A 9097-nucleotide genomic window follows, 5' to 3' on the forward strand; every position below is an offset into this window, starting at 1 on the left:
GTATAAAAATGAAAAAAATATACATACATCAAGCAGAATGAGGCGGGATTTCAGCAAGAAGGTATTGAAGTGTAAATAGTTGAAAGGGACCCGGAAGAGAGCGACAAGGACTACTTAACAAAACACAATTTAAAACCAAGCTACTGGAATAGTTACAGTTTCAGACGTGGTGGAAAACACATTCGAATAATAATATAAAATAATTAGATTAATAATTGGGACAAAAATGGCGTCTTTTATACGCTTTTTTCGCTCCGTTTGGTCATCGTACTTTGATAGGCTTCTTAATAATGGATTTGTCGTTATTTAGTAAGTTTAAATTACATTCGATCTGTCAGGGAGGTCGTATTTACAAGTAGGAATACTTGGGAATGTAGATGGAACACGACTTGACCAGATGTGAAGTGTAACTGTGGTATAAAAATGATCAAATGTAAGAAATCAAGCAGAATGAGGCGGGAACTCAGCGAGAAGGTAGTGAAGTGTAAATATATAAAAGGGACCCGGAAGAGAGCGACAAGGAGTACTTAACAAGACACAACGTAAAACCAAGCTACTGGAATAGTTACAGTTTCAGACGTGGTGGAAAACACATTCGAATAATAATATAAAATAATTAGATTAATAATTGGGACAAAAATGGCGTCTTTTATACGCTTTTTTCGCTCCGTTTGGTTATCGTACTTTGATAGGCTTCTTAATAATGGATTTGTCGTTATTTAGTAAGTTTAAATTACATTCGATCTGTCAGGGAGGTCGTATTTACAAGTAGGAATACTTGGGATTGTAGATGTAACACGGCTTGACCAGATGTGAAGTGTAACTGTGGTATAAAAATGAAAAAAATATACATACATCAAGCAGAATGAGGCAAAATTTCAGCAAGAAGGTATTGAAGTGTAAATAGTTGAAAGGGACCTGGAAGAGAAAGTGAAGGAGTAATAAACAAAACACAACTTAAAACCAAGCTACTGGAATAGTTACAGTTTCAGATGTGATGGAAAACATATTCGAATATTAATAAAAAATAATTAGAATAATAACTGGGACAAAATGGCGTCTTTTATACGCTTTTCTCGCTCCGTTTGGTCATCGTACTTTGATAGGCTTCCTAATAATGGATTTGTCGTTATTTAGTAAGTTTAAATTACATTCGATCTGTCAGGGAGGTCGTATTTACAAGTAGGAATACTTGGGATTGTAGATGTAACACGACTTGACCAGATGTGAAGTGTAACTGTGGTATAAAAATGATGAAATATAAATAAATCAAGCAGAATGAGACTGGAACTCAGCGAGAAGGTATTGATGTGTAAATAGTTGAAAGGGACCTGGAAGAGAAAGTGAAGGAGTAATAAACAAAACACAGCTTAAAACCAAGCTACTGGAATAGTTACAGTTTCAGATGTGGTGTAAAACACATTCGAAAATTAATATAAAATAATTATAATAATAACTGGGACAAAAATGGCGTCTTTTATACGTCTTTTTCGCTCCGTTTGGTCACCGTACTTTGATAGGCTTCTTAGTAATGGATATTTCGGTATTTACGAAGTTTAATTTACATTCGATCTGTCAGGAGGGTTATATGTACAAGTGGGGATACTTGGGAATGTAGATGGAACACGACTTGACCAGATGTGAAGTGTAACTGTGGTATAAAAATGATGAAATATAAATAAATCAAGCAGAATGAGACTGGAACTCAGCGAGAAGGTAGTGAAGTGTAAATAGTTAAAAGGGACCCGGAAGAGAGCGACAAGGAGTACTTAATAAAACACAATTTAAAACCAAGCTACTGGAATAGTTACAGTTTCAGATGTGATGGAAAACACATTCAAAAATTAATAAAAAATAATTATAATAATAACTGGGGAAAAAATGGCGTCTTTTATACGGTTTTTTCGCTCCGTTTGGTCATCGTACTTTGATAGGCTTCTTAGTAATGGATATTTCGGTATTTACGAAGTTTAATTTACATTCGATCTGTCAGGAGGGTTATATGTACAAGTGGGGATACTTGGGAATGTAGATGGAACACGACTTGACCAGATGTGAAGTGTAACGGTGGTATAAAAATGATGAAATATAATAAATCAAGCAGAATGAGACTGGAACTCAGCGAGAGCAGGTATTGAAGTGTAAATAGTTGAAAGGGACCTGGAAGAGAAAGAGAAGGAGTAATTAACAAAACACAACTTAAAACCAAGCTACTGGAATAGTTACAGTTTCAGACGTGGTGGAAAACACATTCGAATAATAATATAAAATAATTAGATTAATAATTGGGACAAAAATGGCGTCTTTTATACGCTTTTTTCGCTCCGTTTGGTCATCGTACTTTGATAGGCTTCTTAATAATGGATTTGTCGTTATTTAGTAAGTTTAAATTACATTCGATCTGTCAGGGATGTCGTATTTACAAGTAGGAATACTTGGGAATGTAGATGGAACACGACTTGACCAGATGTGAAGTGTAACTGTGGTATAAAAATGATGAAATATAAATAAATCAAGCAGAATGAGACTGGAACTCAGCGAGAAGGTATTGAAGTGTAAATAGTTGAAAGGGACCTGGAAGAGAAAGAGAAGGAGTAATTAACAAAACACAACTTAAAGCCAAGCTACTGGAATAGTTACAGTTTTAGACGTGGTGGAAAACATATTCGAATAATAATATAAAATAATTAGATTAATAATTGGGACAAAAATGGCGTCTTTTATACGCTTTTTTCGCTCCGTTTGGTCATCGTACTTTGATAGGCTTCTTAATAATGGATTTGTCGTTACTTAGTAAGTTTAAATTACATTCGATCTGTCAAGGAGGTCGTATTTACAAGTAGGAATACTTGGCATTGTAGATGTAACAAGACTTGACCAGATGTGAAGTGTAACTGTGGTATAAAAATGAAAAAAATATACATACATCAAGCAGAATGAGGCGGGATTTCAGCAAGAAGGTATTGAAGTGTAAATAGTTGAAAGGGACCCGGAAGAGAGCGACAAGGACTACTTAACAAAACACAATTTAAAACCAAGCTACTGGAATAGTTACAGTTTCAGATGTGATGGAAAACACATTCAAAAATTAATAAAAAATAATTATAATAATAACTGGGGAAAAAATGGCGTCTTTTATACGGTTTTTTCGCTCCGTTTGGTCATCGTACTTTGATAGGCTTCTTAGTAATGGATATTTCGGTATTTACGAAGTTTAATTTACATTCGATCTGTCAGGAGGGTTATATGTACAAGTGGGGATACTTGGGAATGTAGATGGAACACGACTTGACCAGATGTGAAGTGTAACGGTGGTATAAAAATGATGAAATATAATAAATCAAGCAGAATGAGACTGGAACTCAGCGAGAAGGTATTGAAGTGTAAATAGTTAAAAGGGACCCGGAAGAGAGAGACAAGGAGTACTTAACAAAACACAACGTAAAACCAAGCTACTGGAATAGTTACAGTTTCAGACGTGGTGGAAAACACATTCGAATAATAATATAAAATAATTAGATTAATAATTGGGACAAAAATGGCGTCTTTTATACGCTTTTTTCGCTCCGTTTGGTCATCGTACTTTGATAGGCTTCTTAATAATGGATTTGTCGTTATTTAGTAAGTTTAAATTACATTCGATCTGTCAGGGAGGTCGTATTTACAAGTAGGAATACTTGGGATTGTAGATGTAACACGACTTGACCAGATGTGAAGTGTAACTGTGGTATAAAAATGAAAAAAATATACATACATCAAGCAGAATGAGGCGGGATTTCAGCAAGAAGGTATTGAAGTGTAAATAGTTGAAAGGGACCTGGAAGAGAAAGAGAAGGAGTAATAAACAAAACACAACTTAATACCAAGCTACTGGAATAGTTACAGTTTCTGATGTGATGGAAAACACATTCGAATATTAATAAAAAATAATTATAATAATAATTAGGACAACAATGGCGTCTTTTATACGCTCTTTTCGCCCCGTTTGGTCATCGTACGTTGATAGGCTTCTTAATATTGGATATATCGGTATTTACGAAGTTTAATTTACATTCGATCTGTCAGGAGGGTTATATGTACAAGTGGGGATACTTGGGAATGCAGATGGAACACGACTTGAATGAAATGTAAGAAATCAAGCAGAATGAGGCGGGAACTCAGCGTGAAGGTAGTGAAGTGTAAATAGTTAAAAGGGACCCGGAAGAGAGCGACAAGGAGTACTTAACAAAACACGACGTAAAACCAAGCTACTGGAATAGTTACAGTTTCAGACGTGGTGGAAAACACATTCGAATAATAATATAAAATAATTAGATTAATAATTGGGACAAAAATGGCGTCTTTTATACGCCTTTTTCGCTCCGTTTGGTCATCGTACTTTGATTGGCTTCTTAATAATGGATTTGTCGTTATTTAGTAAGTTTAAATTACATTCGATCTGTCAGGGAGGTCGTATTTACAAGTAGGAATACTTGGGATTGTAGATGTAACACGACTTGACCAGATGTGAAGTGTAACTGTGGTATAAAAATGAAAAAAATATACATACATCAAGCAGAATGAGACTGGAACTCAGCGAGAAGGTATTGAAGTGTAAATAGTTGAAAGGGACCTGGAAGAGAAAGAGAAGGAGTAATTAACAAAACACAACTTAAAACCAAGCTACTGGAATAGTTACAGTTTCAGACGTGGTGGAAAACACATTCGAATAATAATATAAAATAATTAGATTAATAATTGGGACAAAAATGGCGTCTTTTATACGCTTTTTTCGCTCCGTTTGGTCATCGTACTTTGATAGGCTTCTTAATAATGGATTTGTCGTTATTTAGTAAGTTTAAATTACATTCGATCTGTCAGGGAGGTCGTATTTACAAGTAGGAATACTTGGGATTGTAGATGTAACACGACTTGACCAGATGTGAAGTGTAACTGTGGTATAAAAATGAAAAAAATATACATACATCAAGCAGAATGAGACTGGAACTCAGCGAGAAGGTATTGAAGTGTAAATAGTTGAAAGGGACCTGGAAGAGAAAGAGAAGGAGTAATTAACAAAACACAACTTAAAACCAAGCTACTGGAATAGTTACAGTTTCAGACGTGGTGGAAAACACATTCGAATAATAATATAAAATAATTAGATTAATAATTGGGACAAAAATGGCGTCTTTTATACGCTTTTTTCGCTCCGTTTGGTCATCGTACTTTGATAGGCTTCTTAATAATGGATTTGTCGTTATTTAGTAAGTTTAAATTACATTCGATCTGTCAGGGAGGTCGTATTTACAAGTAGGAATACTTGGGAATGTAGATGGAACACGACTTGACCAGATGTGAAGTGTAACTGTGGTATAAAAATGATCAAATGTAAGAAATCAAGCAGAATGAGGCGGGAACTCAGCGAGAAGGTAGTGAAGTGTAAATATATAAAAGGGACCCGGAAGAGAGCGACAAGGAGTACTTAACAAGACACAACGTAAAACCAAGCTACTGGAATAGTTACAGTTTCAGACGTGGTGGAAAACACATTCGAATAATAATATAAAATAATTAGATTAATAATTGGGACAAAAATGGCGTCTTTTATACGCTTTTTTCGCTCCGTTTGGTTATCGTACTTTGATAGGCTTCTTAATAATGGATTTGTCGTTATTTAGTAAGTTTAAATTACATTCGATCTGTCAGGGAGGTCGTATTTACAAGTAGGAATACTTGGGATTGTAGATGTAACACGGCTTGACCAGATGTGAAGTGTAACTGTGGTATAAAAATGAAAAAAATATACATACATCAAGCAGAATGAGGCAAAATTTCAGCAAGAAGGTATTGAAGTGTAAATAGTTGAAAGGGACCTGGAAGAGAAAGTGAAGGAGTAATAAACAAAACACAACTTAAAACCAAGCTACTGGAATAGTTACAGTTTCAGATGTGATGGAAAACATATTCGAATATTAATAAAAAATAATTAGAATAATAACTGGGACAAAATGGCGTCTTTTATACGCTTTTCTCGCTCCGTTTGGTCATCGTACTTTGATAGGCTTCCTAATAATGGATTTGTCGTTATTTAGTAAGTTTAAATTACATTCGATCTGTCAGGGAGGTCGTATTTACAAGTAGGAATACTTGGGATTGTAGATGTAACACGACTTGACCAGATGTGAAGTGTAACTGTGGTATAAAAATGATGAAATATAAATAAATCAAGCAGAATGAGACTGGAACTCAGCGAGAAGGTATTGATGTGTAAATAGTTGAAAGGGACCTGGAAGAGAAAGTGAAGGAGTAATAAACAAAACACAGCTTAAAACCAAGCTACTGGAATAGTTACAGTTTCAGATGTGGTGTAAAACACATTCGAAAATTAATATAAAATAATTATAATAATAACTGGGACAAAAATGGCGTCTTTTATACGTCTTTTTCGCTCCGTTTGGTCACCGTACTTTGATAGGCTTCTTAGTAATGGATGTTTCGGTATTTACGAAGTTTAATTTACATTCGATCTGTCAGGAGGGTTATATGTACAAGTGGGGATACTTGGGAATGTAGATGGAACACGACTTGACCAGATGTGAAGTGTAACTGTGGTATAAAAATGATGAAATATAAATAAATCAAGCAGAATGAGACTGGAACTCAGCGAGAAGGTAGTGAAGTGTAAATAGTTAAAAGGGACCCGGAAGAGAGCGACAAGGAGTACTTAATAAAACACAATTTAAAACCAAGCTACTGGAATAGTTACAGTTTCAGATGTGATGGAAAACACATTCAAAAATTAATAAAAAATAATTATAATAATAACTGGGGAAAAAATGGCGTCTTTTATACGGTTTTTTCGCTCCGTTTGGTCATCGTACTTTGATAGGCTTCTTAGTAATGGATATTTCGGTATTTACGAAGTTTAATTTACATTCGATCTGTCAGGAGGGTTATATGTACAAGTGGGGATACTTGGGAATGTAGATGGAACACGACTTGACCAGATGTGAAGTGTAACGGTGGTATAAAAATGATGAAATATAATAAATCAAGCAGAATGAGACTGGAACTCAGCGAGAGCAGGTATTGAAGTGTAAATAGTTGAAAGGGACCTGGAAGAGAAAGAGAAGGAGTAATTAACAAAACACAACTTAAAACCAAGCTACTGGAATAGTTACAGTTTCAGACGTGGTGGAAAACACATTCGAATAATAATATAAAATAATTAGATTAATAATTGGGACAAAAATGGCGTCTTTTATACGCTTTTTTCGCTCCGTTTGGTCATCGTACTTTGATAGGCTTCTTAATAATGGATTTGTCGTTATTTAGTAAGTTTAAATTACATTCGATCTGTCAGGGATGTCGTATTTACAAGTAGGAATACTTGGGAATGTAGATGGAACACGACTTGACCAGATGTGAAGTGTAACTGTGGTATAAAAATGATGAAATATAAATAAATCAAGCAGAATGAGACTGGAACTCAGCGAGAAGGTATTGAAGTGTAAATAGTTGAAAGGGACCTGGAAGAGAAAGAGAAGGAGTAATTAACAAAACACAACTTAAAGCCAAGCTACTGGAATAGTTACAGTTTTAGACGTGGTGGAAAACATATTCGAATAATAATATAAAATAATTAGATTAATAATTGGGACAAAAATGGCGTCTTTTATACGCTTTTTTCGCTCCGTTTGGTCATCGTACTTTGATAGGCTTCTTAATAATGGATTTGTCGTTACTTAGTAAGTTTAAATTACATTCGATCTGTCAAGGAGGTCGTATTTACAAGTAGGAATACTTGGCATTGTAGATGTAACAAGACTTGACCAGATGTGAAGTGTAACTGTGGTATAAAAATGAAAAAAATATACATACATCAAGCAGAATGAGGCGGGATTTCAGCAAGAAGGTATTGAAGTGTAAATAGTTGAAAGGGACCCGGAAGAGAGCGACAAGGACTACTTAACAAAACACAATTTAAAACCAAGCTACTGGAATAGTTACAGTTTCAGATGTGATGGAAAACACATTCAAAAATTAATAAAAAATAATTATAATAATAACTGGGGAAAAAATGGCGTCTTTTATACGGTTTTTTCGCTCCGTTTGGTCATCGTACTTTGATAGGCTTCTTAGTAATGGATATTTCGGTATTTACGAAGTTTAATTTACATTCGATCTGTCAGGAGGGTTATATGTACAAGTGGGGATACTTGGGAATGTAGATGGAACACGACTTGACCAGATGTGAAGTGTAACGGTGGTATAAAAATGATGAAATATAATAAATCAAGCAGAATGAGACTGGAACTCAGCGAGAAGGTATTGAAGTGTAAATAGTTAAAAGGGACCCGGAAGAGAGAGACAAGGAGTACTTAACAAAACACAACGTAAAACCAAGCTACTGGAATAGTTACAGTTTCAGACGTGGTGGAAAACACATTCGAATAATAATATAAAATAATTAGATTAATAATTGGGACAAAAATGGCGTCTTTTATACGCTTTTTTCGCTCCGTTTGGTCATCGTACTTTGATAGGCTTCTTAATAATGGATTTGTCGTTATTTAGTAAGTTTAAATTACATTCGATCTGTCAGGGAGGTCGTATTTACAAGTAGGAATACTTGGGATTGTAGATGTAACACGACTTGACCAGATGTGAAGTGTAACTGTGGTATAAAAATGAAAAAAATATACATACATCAAGCAGAATGAGGCGGGATTTCAGCAAGAAGGTATTGAAGTGTAAATAGTTGAAAGGGACCTGGAAGAGAAAGAGAAGGAGTAATAAACAAAACACAACTTAATACCAAGCTACTGGAATAGTTACAGTTTCTGATGTGATGGAAAACACATTCGAATATTAATAAAAAATAATTATAATAATAATTAGGACAACAATGGCGTCTTTTATACGCTCTTTTCGCCCCGTTTGGTCATCGTACGTTGATAGGCTTCTTAATATTGGATATATCGGTATTTACGAAGTTTAATTTACATTCGATCTGTCAGGAGGGTTATATGTACAAGTGGGGATACTTGGGAATGCAGATGGAACACGACTTGAATGAAATGTAAGAAATCAAGCAGAATGAGGCGGGAACTCA

The sequence above is a fragment of the Salminus brasiliensis genome, chromosome 20, assembly GCF_030463535.1.
Source record: "Salminus brasiliensis chromosome 20, fSalBra1.hap2, whole genome shotgun sequence".
Classification (NCBI taxonomy): domain Eukaryota; kingdom Metazoa; phylum Chordata; class Actinopteri; order Characiformes; family Bryconidae; genus Salminus; species Salminus brasiliensis.